General features: G+C 42.8%; 1 long non-coding RNA gene across 5 annotated transcripts in view; it reads right to left on the reverse strand.

Annotated features, from left to right (window-relative positions):
• LOC116280972 (uncharacterized) overlaps nt 1-15,916 on the reverse strand; it is a 382,863-nt gene that overhangs the window by 85,260 nt on the left and 281,687 nt on the right. For all 5 annotated transcript variants that reach the window (XR_012073628.1, XR_012073627.1, XR_012073631.1 and 2 more), the window contains one exon: nt 11,277-11,414. This is a non-coding gene — a long non-coding RNA (uncharacterized lncRNA). The remainder of the gene's footprint in view (nt 1-11,276; nt 11,415-15,916) is intronic.

Here is a 15,916-nt window from a genome sequence, read left to right on the forward strand (position 1 = left end):
AACATCCCTGACAAGGAGTCATCTAGTTTCTAGTAAAATATCTTCAGTGTTGAAAAGCTTACTCCTTATTTATGCAGCATGTTAAAATGTTAGCTCTGTTTTTTCCCCTTAAAGTAAAATCTTCCCATTCCGCTGAATCTTAGTTGTAGTTCTGTCTTGAGGAGTTACACAAGATAAGTCTCGTTTTCTCCTTCACACAGAAGTACTATCCCATAAAGTCATCTCTTGGCTAAATTTCTTCTATAACCTCAATGATTCCTTACATGACACTTTTACCAGATCCTTCATTGTTGTAACATGTTCCCAAAAATGTTCACTTCTTTTTCCTTTTCCTGAATGCATTCTTCTTTGCTAGCATTCCTATTACATTCCGGCACCCAGTGTAGAGCACACTACATAGCCCTCTGATAAGGAGAAATAATCAGGGGTCTAAAAATCACAAAAAAAGTTGATCGCTGTGAGATTTCCCCAGGAAGGAAAGATCATGTCTACCAGCAGGACTTCTATTTTCACTTGTTGTCCTTTCTTTTAACCATGTTGGTGCTTCCTGAATTATAGATTTGAGGGAAAGGAATGATGGAAGGCCACCAGATTTCTCCTTTTACTCCACCATGGAGGTGGAGGGGCTTTGCAGGTGTTACTCTTTCTCCCTGGACCCTCAGTAGGAGGGCATTCATTCCTGAAGAAAGGGCATCACTGACTCCTTGTCTGTATGGTTCTGCTACGTCTTCAGTCCGAAATCTCAACAAATATAGATTATTTTTCCAACACTTAATATTGCTTCAAAGGCCACAGTTCACTCCTTCCTGGTTCCCACTCAACAACCACAGTATGAAAGCTGGATTCAGAGTAGGAACAAAGTGGTGACTCTCCTTCAAACAGAAAAGTGATCAAATGGATAATCTGTGCTCCTTGGATTTCTCTGAAGGTACTTTGGTCTGTACATTTTGGATGGCATGTGAATTACTAGGCTGTGTTGAAATGGCCTGAATGGATTCCAAGAAACCACAGAAGTCAAAGTAAAAACAAACAACAAACAAACAAACAAACAAACAAACCACTTAGCATTAAAAAAAAGTGGCAGACCAAGAATTTTTTTTTTCTGTTCCAAATGACTAGGTTTCTTAAAATCTGTTTGTGTCTAGTTAAGTTCCTTTTTGAAAACTCAAATCCATTTGATTCTGTTTTCTTAAGTGGCAGTCATTATTTCATGGGACAATAAAGTTCTTCAAAGGACAGTGTTGTCCCAATAATGAGGACCCCTCTATTGTTGGCACATGGGCAGGCAGAGAGAAGGTGGCTTTGCAAGCCTAAAAGGGACATGATGCCCTCAGACACATTTCAGTCACTGAAGTACTCACTGCCAGTGTCTCACTCAAGGCACAGAGTTGGACAACACTTTCCATACACACCTCTTGGCTAGCTTCTTGGACTTGGACAAGTGATCTCTTTTCCCAGCCAAACCAGTCCTTAATCTCTATTTGAACCATATAAAAGTTTACAGCAATAGTGCTGGCCGATAGAAGCTATGAAATTGACCAAGGCGATGCCTCTGAGTGTCTCCTTTAACTAGTTTTACTAACAGACTCTGGCTCTCCTGGTACTTCCTTGAAGGTCCAGTGGGCAACTGGTGTGGAACCCAAACTTCACTAAGCTGGAAATTCCAAACAGATCCAGCTCAAAAAAAATTTTTTTTTTTTACCTCCGAGCTTTCTCATTTGAGCACATTTGTAGAAAAAGGAAGATTTTAATACCAGGAATACCATCGATTCTAGACATTTGTGGTTAAGGATTCTAGGAGGGAGAGTTTAAATATTCTTAATGTTCTTTGATGGTCATGGTGTTTTTATGTGACCTTTGCTAATGAGTTGTCTTTGATGGAATGAAGAAAATGGGGGAGGGGTATATTCAAGAGGATGAATGAGACAACAGTGTTGCTGCCTGAACCCAGACATGCTGTAAAGACTGGAGAGAGAATTCCGAGATGAACTAGGAGGATCGACAGAGTCCAAGGAAATTATTGTATCATCTGCCTAATAGTTCTCCGGGGAGACGATGCACATTTTACTAGAAGCAAAGCCAGAGCAAATTTATTTGGTAATGTGTAGCCCATCGTCTACAACTGGAGAAAATTAGAGCTCAGTCCATGAAATAGGGCTGGCAAATGTACGTCAGAGATCTTTTCTTTGTTACAGGAATGTCAGTGTGCAGTGTAAAAATATAGAGCTCCCAAAGACAGTAAAAGAAATCAAAGATACACCTGTCTTAAAAAATTACATCTCTTTGCTGAAGATGGTGGGCTTTTCCGGGAGAGTGTTCTATTGCTATTGCTCACGTAAAGAATTTAGCATTGTGGTCAAGATTCTTCAATTGAAGTCTTTATCTTAAAATCGTAGAGGAAGTATAAATGGAATCTCTTGTCAAGTAATGTTTTGTACCCATTTTAGAGATAGTGCTCTAAAAGGAATGTAGAACAGAGTGAAAATTACATATAGAAACAAACTTCTGTTACCTTCATGGACAATTTCTTCTCCTAGGATAACTCAAGACCACCAATCACTGCAAGGATGCTGTTGTGATGGAAAGACGGTAGGCAGAGACCTGGCAGCTTTTATTTTCCTCTGGGCGCAGACAGCCAAGATTACAGAAGGTGGCACCTGTTCTCCTGACTTTGCTCTACCCCTCTCTTGTTTAGGAATTCAGACGGCCTATCATTGTTCTTTCACTGGAGTCTGGTTCCTTCTTTCATTTAAATGGCTACCCGGGGTCTCTGCTCATCTGTGTATCAAAGCTGAGGTTATCCTGGGCTTGAATCTCCACTCTCAAAGTTGTGCATTGGTAGGGCTAATACTTATCTCAGCCCACAGTTAGTCTGGAAAACAAAGCTGGAGGCAAAATTGTATGTGCTATCACTTTAAAGCAGGACAGTCCACCTGTGAGGTGGAAGAGAGAAGGATTTATCCATCAGTCCTTCTCTCCCACTGTTTTGCCCACGACTCCTCTGCACTTCTGGGTTGTACCAGCTGGTCCTCCTGTAGCCACTCTGGAAGCCCGGACCCAAGAGAGCAGCTGCCTCTTCAGCAAGCCAGGGGCCCTGCCGGCCAGCCTTCCCACGCTCTGCAGAACCAAGACAACCGGTCTGTGTATGTGAGCCCCAAGAGGGTCTCATGGCACCTCACACCACAGTGACTAAAACAAAGCCTTTGGCAAGAGGCACAATGCTCCGGGTGTGAGGTGGAAAGAAAGATGCTTTCAGTCACGTCTGTAACGACATTAGATTCCAGGAGCAGCGGCTGCAGCGGGTCCAGCTGGCCCAGCACACAGACCGTCACCATGAAGACAGACATGCAACTTCCTCCAGCAAAGGTCAAAACCTCTCACTGGGGCCAACCAGACAGCACTTGGTGCTGGGCAAGCTTCCTGAGGGGTCACGAGCGACAGGAAACCATTTCTGAACGAGCCCAGGGCAGGAGGTAGCATAAGTTGGGTCCGGCACATTCCCCATCCTTTCTAACCTTGGTTTCTTCATGGGTAATGAGCCGTAGCTACTATCATTTCCTCTTCTTCCCCATTACATGCTTCCCTCCACAGCGTTCTCTCTCTTCAATCATGTGCCCCACTCAGCTCTAAGTCCGACTGCTTCGGGTCTCTGACCCTTGGCATCTCCTCCTTTGCCAGCCTTTCTAAACGGCTTCATTGCTAGTTTTCAAGGATCCTGATAACCCGTCCTCTTGTGCGATGCTCTCTCTGACTGAATGGGAGTGGCTCTTGCATATTTCTCATCTTCCAAGCAAAATATATGGGCATGTAACTTAGGTTCTCCTAACGCACTGTTTTTTTGACAATGGCCTTGACAATGACTGTATTTGGAATGTCCTTCTGAAATACTGTGGGTTTTGATACTGCCAGTGGTATCTCCTAAGAGGCAGCGTCTCTTGTTAGGAGCTGCAGAGTTCTCCCCGTAGGAGCAAATTTATCAGTTTTTGGCTGTTGATATTGAGGAGGGAGGAATACTCCCTATGGTTACTGTTTTTCTTACTTTGTTTTATTAATATTCAGTAATAACCCTTTATTTCCTCTGACCCTTTCACCTAAGGAGGTTTCTCGTTCTGTTTAATTCCATGGCGTGAGACTCCTTAATAAGGTAACAAGCTGTCCTTCAGTAGAGTGATGGACGATACACACCTCCACCCCTCCCCCAACCCAGCGGGATGGGGCTTGATAGGTCAGGGCTGCAGTCTGGGACCAGAGCTGGGTAGGGGGAAGAGGAAATCACCATCTGGGTGCCCAGAGTGGACAAGACAATGGGTGATTCTGAGCCACTGTCCTTAGGGATGACAAAGGCTGAACACAAGCACAGGCAAGCGCTGCCAATAAATACAAGGCTCTTCCTTCAGGTTGGACAATGAGCGACAAAGTCAAGAGACAGGAGCTGGGTGGAACCAGAATGAGGCAAGAGCAGGAGCAATCAAAGAAAGGTTTAGACAATTGCAAGAATGAAGCTGGAGCATGGTACCCTGATTTTAATGGCCATTGGCTGGACAGAGCTCAGGATGTGACAATGGTGAAATAGATTCAAAGTATGGCATCTAACAGAAAAGAAACTTACGGTTACCAGGGAAAAATGGGGTGGGGATGGATAAAACGGGAGTTCGAGATTTGCAGATACTAACTACTATACGTAAAATAAACAAGGTCCTGCTGTATAGCACAGAGAATTGTATTCAATATCTGATAATAACATAATGAAAAATAGGAAAAGGAATATATACATATACATATATATAACTGAATCACTATTCTGTATACCAGAAACTAACACAACATTGTACATCAACTACACTTCAATTAAAAAAAAATCAGCTTTTCAAGAAAAAAAATAAAGTGTATGACGAAAAAAACAGGATTGCATCTAATAGGAGTACATCAGATGTACGACCAAGACGGCCCATGTGGAAGGGATCTTTTATAAGAGACACACTTGCCCTCTTACCTCCAGCTGCACACAAACACTGAGCTATGCATTGAGAGGAAATAAATATATATGTAAACTATTCCAGTTTGGTCAAGGAAATGATACAGCAGCAGGTGGAGTCTGCCCTCTTGCCTTGGCTTTCTCCCTGCTGGGTGATGTACATATTTCATAAGCAGTAAACACAAAGCACCATTTACCACCCCTCCCGTGCATACACCTTGACCTGTTCTTGTCGTATGCAGAAAGCCAACGAGCCTTTGTTTCACACTGTCTCAGAGTATTTCATGTTCTCTTGGACAGGGAACCTCCTTTTCTTGTTTTTGGTATGTGATTTTCAGCTCACTGCCTGGGTAGGGAAGTAATGTTTGGTTAATGTCAAATTAACTCTGAACTGTGCCGGCCTCAAAGTTCATGTTGTGGAAACTGTAGCTCTTCCCATGGTTTGGAGATTTTACATCTACACATTACATTCAAAAAGCCAGAGTTTAGACTCATGGAAAAAAATAGCTCAATTGATGACTAATTTTACATCAGAAACTTCCAACTAGAGAAACAGTGTGCTACAGAGTCCGCAGGGCCACCCCACCCCTGGCCCCCTGCCCTTTGCTTGGATCAAGGAGATTTTCAAGTGTCTCTTGGAGAGAGGGTGGAGGGAGGACCGCGCAGAGGCCCAGCTGCACGGACCCACACAGCAGATGGTCCTCGAAGCACAGGCGGCCTGAAGTTACTCTCTACTGGGCTCTTCTGACTGAGCTATTGAGTCATGCAGCCACTTGTAATGCTGAAGAGGATTGTTTAGGAGGAAAATGGGGTGGGTTTTCTTGCTTCACATATCTGCCCTAGAAGGTCGTGACCCGTAGTTCTTATTGCACACACTTTCATTTATACACCATAAGGAATAATTTCCAGCTCACTCTCCCCACTCCACTCTTTCGCCAGAACATATAGAAATATCCGCGTGCAAAATGAAAGGCTCTTGTTTTCTTGGCTGAGTATCAAGATTTTTGCAGAATTGTCAACTCCTTAAGAGGGGAGAAGCATAAAATCCAGCTGTAGAAACCCAGAAGTGACCTAACATGATCCAGGTGTTTCTAGTTTTCTTAGAAACGAAGGCGAATGTGTACGCGATGCCTGACCAACCATACAGAGAGGATGCTGCCCGGTAACACTAGGTTGCTGATAACTGCTGTGATGGGGGTCGTGAGTGCATACACAGTGTACCACGACTGTATCTGATTTGTCAAGATTGGTTTTGTAATGGTGTTCTGAAAGTTTGTGACCTTGTATTTCCCCAACTCCTATCTTCTTCAGGGCTCATAAAAATGTTTTTGAAAGCAGTAAACTTGTAAAGACAACAGGGTGGGATGGAAAATGTGGGGAGAAATGGGTTTTAGTCTCAGTTCTGCCACTTGTCAGCCACATGTCTGTGGGCAAGTCTTCAATCTCTCTGATCATCATTTTTTAAATCCCTAAAACTAATGAAATAATATTTTCTCTTCACACCTTACTGTAAAATGAAGCACTGGGTTGGGGACAGATTTATGCGAATTACTTGGGCAAAGCTATGGGGAAAGGTGCATTTAGTAGTCTGCAGGCTTATCTGTTCAGTCTTCAGTAACATTCTGTCTCACCACTCATTGACAAGATATGGGCTACTATATTTTTAGGTTATATTTTTAAGCGGTTAAAATTGAACTAGTTGGAAAAGAATGAACTACTTCTCCAGAGTGAATAACAAGTCACCGGCCAAAATCTTCCTCATTCATCCTCAAATTTCACCTATCCCCCAAAGCACTCCAACGTCTTTTAACCAGAAATGACTCTCAGCACTGGCTATTTCCATGGTGGCTCTTCTGTTAGTCCTGACTATGGCTAATGGTCATCTGGGAGCATGTCTTCCTCCCAGGGCCAGGAACCTAAGCCTTAGTCAGCTTTATACCTGCCCACCTTACCTTCTAGAGTCGACAAGCATGTAGGTGTACGATGAACACTTGCTTAATTGAATTACTTCATTTCTTTGGTAGAGTTTGCATGGGAGGGAAAAATGGTGGTGGCTGTTGGGGAGCATCTGATGTTGGTGAAGACAGTATAGGGAAAGAAAATCAGGGAAAGAGTCAGACAATTGGATGGTAATCCAAGCTTTGCCACTGTGTTGTTGTATTGTGGCCTTGGATGAGTCACTGAACACTCTGAACTTCTGTTTCCTCCTCTTTATAATGAGTGAATAGGATGAGTTGGCCTTTAAGGCTCCTAACAACACTAAGTTTCTAACATTTCCTGTTTTATGCTACCTTCATCTAAGGTGAGGTGCTGGGAAGAACTCTGAGCAAATCAAGAGATGTTTTAAAATGGTAATCACCTAATAGGGTGATTTCAAAGCAATAGGAATCTACTTTGTTTTGAGTGATTTTCCATCAATGTGGGATTTAGGGTAAGAAATTTATCAAGTGTATCCAAGGACAGTTTAAAATTAAAAACTTATCCTTATAGGATGAATCCAAGATTATACCCACTTAGACAATTGTACAGATTGCAAAATGCATCATATTAAAAATAAATATGGATTAGAATTTTAATAAAGTCTTTGAATTTTGGTGGTTATTATCTTTTAATTTTACCATACATTTTTTTTCTTCATGTTTTCACATTAGAACAATTTGGAGTTATCCCTGAAACCTGAAGTATCCTTTAAAATAGCATGGTATGAAATGTATCTTTATTGGTGGAAAAAGATAGAACTGTTCCACAAGTGTTGGTTAGTTTCAGTTCCAAAGTTCAGGACCTTCTCTTGTGGAGTCATAGCAAATTTGGTAGACACTTAAGTGTAATCTTTGGGTGGTATACACTGCACCAAATTATTTTATTGCTGGGTCTTCTGTAATTTATTGAGACCACTATGACATGATCTTGTTGGATCGTGTATGTATATGCATAAACATATCACTTCTCTCTGTATCGATTATACTGAATCTGCAATGTAAGTTTGGCAATCCAGTCAACTTTACAATCCTTTTATCAAGATTGACTTTCCATCTACGTTCTTAAGGAGCAAGATAGAAACTCAATAAATTTTAAGGCTCTTTCTTTTCCTTCTTCTTTTAAATTCAGTGGAATCTTTACCAAATGAAGTCAACCTTTCAGTGAGTGAACTATTTCCATTGTCCAGTTGTCCAAGTAAATTTAAAGCAGAGGGTGTTTTTGACAGCTTTGTTAATGTGGTTCTTTTTTCCCCCTTGCTGGTAATTCAAGCATAATTGAGGTCTAGTGTTGAGCTTTAAATATGTTCTTGGGACTTGAAAAGGAAGCTTGATGAGGCGTGTACAGCAGCATAACCTCTCAATTATTCACACATTTATATGACTGTAATCACCAAGGCCTCTCATTGTAAATATTATGAACACTTTTATAACCAGACGTTGATATGAGCTAATAGGCGGTGAATTGCAACTCAGATGATGAAACTACAAACAGTAATCAGAACATGGCCAGGGTCATCAATCATAATATCATTGTTCATTTCTAAAATCGCTGATGCCGTATCAGGTCACAGTTGAGTAGTACCCCAGTAATTTTCAAAACTTCAACTCAAAAAGTCAGATGTGTCTGACAGTAACTCTAGCATACCCAAACTTCTCACTGGCTTAGTTGAGGACAAGGAGGACTGCTGCTTTTAGATTTAAGTAATTTGGAAGATCTCTGTCTATCATTCAGCATGCCCTAACAGCTGTGTTTAGTAAAGTGTCCAAATTTGGATTCTGCTGGTATAACAGTAACTAAAAAAATGGGATGAAAATCCTGCAAAAACATTATTAGTGACCTTTACCTCCCTTTGTCCTTTCCGCCCTTCCTGCCTACTATCAATTAATTAATTGAATCATTCAACAAATATTAATTGAGTCAATATCTTGGGCCAAACACTGTCCTAGGCATCAGGGAAATAACCCAGGCATGCGCTCCTACTGCCCATATAGAGCTTAGGTTCCGATGCCACAACAAAGATTGTGAGCATTCCTGAATTAGTTTCATCCTAGACACAACCTCTAAGTCGTTAAAAAAAAAAAAAGCAATGAGAGCAATAAGTTCAAATGTATTCTGTTAGAATTTAATTCTGGGTAACCACTTCCTTCTTCTTCCATGGTGGATTGAGACTAGAGATGTAAACAAGAAGATTGCTGGTCACTTTTGTTTCTTTCCTTGAAACAGATGGGGAGATGGCTGAGTCAATAATAAGATACTAGGCAACTGCTTAAAAAACAACATTTTGAAGGAAAAAGCTCCGGACAGCCTTGCTGTGTCATTTTCCTATTGCTTGAAAGCTCATGTGATGAGCAGTAATAGAAGTATCTATTTGCAGATGACATGAACAAGAGAGATGCGTGTTTAAGTTCTACCATGGCTTAAAAAACATACATGGTTTACTACACATCAGATAAAGGAAGCATAATCCTGGGTAACAAACGACCAAGAGCACAGCAGGGTTTGGACATTCTTTCCTAAGTCCCTTCACTAAGGATGACTGAAAACAGGGACCAAGGATAGCTAATAAAAGACATTAATATAGATACTGAAAATAATGACATACTAGTAGCAGCAGTATCTGACACCTGTTTCTTCTCTTCGGTCCTATAGTGGCTGCTGTTCCTCTTCTGAGTGTCACTCTTACTCTTCTACAGACTCTTCTGGCGTGATCATTTCCATGTACTAAGACCCTGAGAGCATTTGCTCCAAGTTTATTTGAAGCACAGTTTTATTGTTATTGTTGTTTAGTTTTAATCCGTTTTGTTTCCAAGGATACCTTACTCTACCCATTTCAGTGTGAAAAATTCTAGCTTCTAATTACTTATTAGCAGGGAATGCTATCTTTTTTTTTTCCTGTGCTCTCGTATAGTCTGAGTTTTTTTCCTTTTAACCAAAAAATACAAGAGAAAAGGCTTTTACCTCTGAATTGCTTCCAGATAGAAGTGAAAACACAGTTCTCCATTAGCTGGAAACACAGCTGCCATCACTAGTCCTGCTCTGCCCTGAAGTATCCTCCCTGCCAGCAGCAGCTCACTGGTGGACTGTTTTGCCAGTTTCATGCCCTCAGTGTTGTGAGCTGTACTTGGACATGTCGCTGACCTGCTGAACCAGTGGCTGCATTGTCTGACAAGACTAGATTGGACTGACTAGGCACATAAGATCCAAGGATGGCCCTTCCATAGTCTTGTCGGTCACCTCCAGCAGAGGTGTCTGGGTAGAAAAGAGGAGACACCCTCTCTCGGCTCTCTTGTTGGATTTTAGAATGGAGGAAATTCAGAGCCTGAGCAGATTGGTTTTTGAAACTGAACTGAAAGGCTACGGGGTAGATTTGGGGTCAGCGCAGAGATTACAGGCTGAAAATTTGAGGATGAGGACCAAGAGAAGGGGGAGAACAAAGAAGAGATGTGCTAAAAAGGTGTGAGTTGGTGTCTATGAAGTCCCTCAGAGAAAACGTATGAAACAGAGACACACGCAAGTTCATACTCAGACACGCAGCAAAAACCTCCTCAACTCCTGACTGCTTTCTGCTTCCACCATTACTCATGCTCCTTACTTTGGGGCACCTTAAAAGAGCCACCTTTGCCCCTTATGACCAAACATCAGTCAAGTGTAATGAATTTTTGTTGAACATTGTGACATGATAATAATATTGCAGCAACAAGATAAGTTAACTACAAGATATCTGATGTAATTGCCACCCTCCTGCTACCACTGGCCATCTGCACACTTTTCTTCTAAGTGCCTTGATGTTAGACTGTAGTTGGAAAACCACCGGAAATTTTCTCCTTTGTTGATGCTTATTGAGAAAAACAGATACCGTCAACATCAGAACTTAGAGGTCCATATTATGTAGTTCTTTGTTGTTTCATTTTAGTGAATGCTTTATGGAACTAGCACATTGTTACATATAATAGAAAAACAGGCTATGATGAGGTTCTGTGCTGAATACATGATCTAGCAGCCACAAGACGTGTGTGTTTCATTCTCATGGTGTGACAGCTGCCAGTAGATTACTCTAGTGGAGAACACCATGTCCTGAAGGCAGCTGAATATAGAACTCACTCCTCTGTGGGGTTAAGTGAAAGAAATGTATTTGGGGGCATTTACATAAATAACTATCTAACTGTTCATTTGTGTGGTTGCCTCTCTCTGTAGACTCAGGTTTGGCAATGGGCTATAATAAAGCTTTTATTTTAGCAAGTGCAGGATATCACTCAGGAGTAAGGTAGGTCTTCCCCAACATGTTTGCTATGTAAAATGTACAGCATCCGTGCTTACTCACATATTCCTCTTATGTAGCATGTTTATCTTCTTTTATTAGCTTTCCATGCTTGTGTCCACATTGTTCTCTCCTTCTGTCATCCCCTCAGTTGCCATGGGAATAGTGGACGACGTGGGTTGGAGTGGAACCTAGAGCCACCTGTAAACCTAAGAAGGGGAATAAGTTCTAGGACTATGACTCATGTGATCTAGTGGTAAAAGGTGTTCATGGGTGTTTTTAATATCCATGTATTTGATCATCATTGGTCTATATTCCCTACCCGGCCCCTCCAACCACACACACACACACAGAAACAAAACCACCTAATGTTGAGTTAGAAATTGTTTTTGTTCAGATAATGGAAAGGAAAATTTTCCTGGGGTGGAATAATTCTAATGGTAATTTTTTTTTTCTCTTTGGAATTATAACTGCAGTAGGCACACCGAATTCAGTGGTGGAGGCAGCCACCGTCCTGAGAAGAGACAGCACCTGTCCCATTCGCACAGTGGGAGTGCCATGGAAGGGCCCCTGACCTGGAGCCATCTTACTTTAATAATGGCTTAACACTCGTAAAAGATTTTTAATGGCTACATGAGACATACTTAAATATTAAAGGCCATTCCTCTTGGTTGATTCACAAACCCTAATGAACAGGGCTCCGCCGCTTCCAAGGTTGAAGCAACGTGCCCGGCTTCTCAGGCCAGCGCAGCGAGCGCAAGAAACGAAGCCTGGGACAGAATGGCCGCGGCTCCGCCCTGCGCCCGGGCTGCCAGCCTGAGAAGCCGTCTCCACGGCTCCTCGGCCGCCTCGCGCTGCCCGACTCAGAAGCAACATTCGGGTCTGTGTGATACTCATTTCTAATCCTGCTCTAGGAGAGTTAGGAAGAATGTCACGGAAATGGCAGGAGACCGTCTCCCTCGAATACAAGCGCTTCGCTTTCATCGCGGTGCGCTCCATTGGCTCCGGTCCCCCAGCCACAGCGCCGCACGCACAGCCCTACCGAAGAGCGCTTGGTGCTGCTACCTAAATTTGAACAGACCGGTGCTCCTGGGTCATCCACGTAAATGGACTTCAGGAAGGACTCACGAGCCTGGTGACTAGGGCTCTGTGCTTTTCCCAAGGCCCTGTGATGGAGCGTCACATAGCACGAGACGGGCCTGTACCATCTGGGGATGCTTTCACTTACAGAAGGGTACAGACTTCCTGCGGGGAAGGTATTTTCAAGTAGGGAGCTGAGGCTATGTGAGCCCAGAAGCACTTGGGGTTTGGCAAGCTCTGTGGTATTTTTTAAATACTTGGGGGTACAGCCGAACCCAAAACGGATTTTACGCAAAGCGCCATTTCCCTTTCATTTTCCCAAATTGTGTATATTCTAGGGAAATTTAATCTGTGTACTTTGGAATCACTGAACCCTCATTCATCAAAACATTGCAAGGTAAATACTAGATCTAGGTTCAAGAAATCTCTTGAGCTCTTTGATAAGCAGTTTTTTCCTTTGAACTCGAAAGTCAAGTGTTGCCAGCTTTGAATGAACCCTGAACCCAGAGAGGTACAGAGCTTTTTTCTCACATTATCCCCCAGTCGGTTTGTGGAGTTCACATGTATCCAGTATGAAGCCATGAAGGGGACAAGGCTTCTGGGGGTCAAGGCCCTCAGAAACAGACCTTGGACATTTATGAGCTTTTCTTTCAGGGCCTCCCGGCACCCCTCGGCTCTGCCAGCGTTAGCTCTCTCCTGGTGCAGCCACAGGCCCAGGTCTGTTCCGGCCCTACCTGGTGCTTCTGAACCTTTCAATCCTTTATTTATTTAAAACTATATCTTATATATAAAACAGATAAACAACAAGGACCCACTACGTAGTACAGGGAATTATATTTAATTTCTTGTAATAACCTATAATGGAAAAGGATCTGAAAAGAAAATATATATGTATGTATATATATAACTGAGTCATTTTTCTCTACACCTGAAACTAACATTGTAAGTCAACAACAGTTCTATAAAATTAAAAAAACCCTGTATCTTGTCCATCATGGGGTTTTATGCACTAATTTTTATTTTTAAAACACTGCATTGAAGTATTATTTATTTTGATTACTGAGTTTTGGGGCACCCTCTTAAATTTTGTGCCTCACCCTAGTCCCGGCCTTGTCTTAAACCTGGGACTTCTCTGTCTTCTTCACTCTGTGACTCACAGACATGGGTATGGCATCCAGACAAACAGCCAAACTGCTCCTACCTGGAGGGGTCGGTGCAGGGATCGAGGGCCCGGAAAAGGTTCAGTTCATCTTGAAGCCTGTGTCTTGAATCCATTTGAGGCATCCCAGCATGAAAAGTGGGTGCGCATAGTGGCTGAGAAAGTGCTCTAGCTCACCCCTGCCTTTGTGTTCAGCTGGACTGTCCCGTCCTGAAGACCAGATGGCCTGTGTCCCGTGTGCCTGGTCATGTGGCCCTTCCCCCATCGTCTGAGTTGGTGCTGAGGCCCTGGCTTTGTAACTGCCCCTTTGTCAGGACGTTCTCTGTACAGTGCTGGGTAAGAACGGAATAGACACTTGCTCCTAGGACATAGCCTTTTCTCCCAAAATGATTATTTCATTTTAATCTCATACAGTTTGAAACATTCTACCCATGCTATTCTTTATCCCAGTGGTACCGAAGGGGAGATCCTGAGCCAAAGGAAAGGGAAGAAATTTGTTTGTGTTCACACAGACTATTGTTGTCAAGACTGGGTTTCAATTCAATGTCTTTGTGTTCCTAGGTGATGGCTTAGTTATTATTGTTAGTTATTGCCAGCAGTGATTGAGAATGCCTGACCCCACGCTGAGTATCTTCCTGGGTGCACTGTGTCATGTAATCCTTACAACAGTCTGAGGTCTGAACTACTAGCCCTAATTTACAGACAAGAAAACTGGTGTGTTGAGAAGGTAAATAACCTCCCCAAGATCACCCTGATAGGTAAGAGCGGGATCCAGAACTTCCTAACTCAAAGCTCTGGTTCTGACCCATCCTTCTGTACACCCCCCTTCTCCTATAGTCCTTACACTGGAAAACAGTTTCCCCTCTTTTATGGGGCATTCTGACCTCAGAGTCTTTAACGTTAAGACACTGGATAAATAGAATGCTTTAATTCTTTCATTAAGGTTTTGATTTCAATGTTTTTTTTCAGATTACAATGAAAAATGCTCAGAGTCGAAATTACAGCAAAGCCACATCATTTTGCTTTTCTACATCACAGCCTTCACAATGCTTTTCTTCAGTTCAGAAGCCAAGGTTCATTCAAGCAGCTGCTCCTGGGCTGGTGTCTGCAAGTCTATATGGAATTAGACAGACAGCAATTTGCTGTAAAAGTTTTGGGGTCAGGTTGAGGGATGGAAGCCCTAAAGAATTCAGTTTGTCTAGTAACAGAATGTCTGTCTGCTCTCCTTAAAACCCTGGGTCTAGACCTACTGTGTATCCTTTACTGGCTCCCACTCTGAGCACACTTTGTGAGGAGTTCTCAGCACATTGCCTTCACTTGTTCTCTTCTGGGAGGGCTGTTTCCCTGGCCTCCAAAACTCCACTGAGAGCCTCCCCCAGAGTGTTTCTCCCACCAAGGTCCCAGTCTGTAGATCTGGCCTGTACCTTGGATATCTGATTTAGAGAACACGGTTCCTTGGGAACTGCCAGGGTCCTGTCCTCACGTGGGACCCTCGACCCCCAACCTCCCACCTTGTGAAATTCCAGTGAGGTGGTTTAAAGAAGGAGCTCTTAAGCTAAGAAGGCAGCTGAACGGGGCTGGGACTGAGAGCACAGCAGCCTGTCCAGGATTAGTTATGTAAGAGAGCCTCCAGCAGAGGACGGGACCTGGTTTTCTACAAATAAATAAGGCAGAAAGGCTACACTCACTAGTGCCACAGCTGGGAAGCAACTATGAGCAATGAATTTCTCATGCGAACGAATCCAAGCTCCTTGGAAAACAGATGCTGAGCCCTGGGACTGGCACTGGACCTCCCCTGGCAGGAACGGCAAGGTTCAGTGAGGGAAGGGTATCCGAGACCATGTGTTCATAAACACAGCTGAGGGCCAGCAACCTGCTTTTCTGCCCTGCCTGGGCTGCACAGATGGCCCCCTTCCACGCAGCCTTTCCACCATGATGCAGGCAGACATGCAAGGCTTCTGCAGCCCACGCTCCAGAGAAATAATTAAACAGTTTTTCTTAACCTCTTGAACTTTTCATTTATTATTGCCATCCATTATGTCTACCTTCTCCAATCGCAGAATCCCGAAACTGAGCTCTGGGGTCAAGGGTTTATTGTTTAATGGAGATAGAACATTTTGTAAATTGCACGAAGTCACAATGTTTATAATAGAAGCTTCTGGTGTACTGAATCTTTTCCATTTAACAAACAGTGAGCTTTGACATGTGTTCTTCCTACATAGCAAGAAATTTGGGGTAAGTGCAGTACTGGCATGAACACGTTACCAAATCTTTCCTGTAAACCAAGTGACATCCGCAGTCAAATAAAAACATTCCTTCCACCAAATACCAGGAAATGCTAAAAGTATCACTACTCTTCTAAGGTCATGTTAAAATGAAGTTTTGGCTTTTAGAACACAGAGTAAGGATGAAGAAGGCCAACATTTTTGTCTAATACACATTTGCTGCTACAAGTCCTCAGGGA

The sequence above is a fragment of the Vicugna pacos genome, chromosome 6, assembly GCF_048564905.1.
Source record: "Vicugna pacos chromosome 6, VicPac4, whole genome shotgun sequence".
Taxonomy (NCBI): domain Eukaryota; kingdom Metazoa; phylum Chordata; class Mammalia; order Artiodactyla; family Camelidae; genus Vicugna; species Vicugna pacos.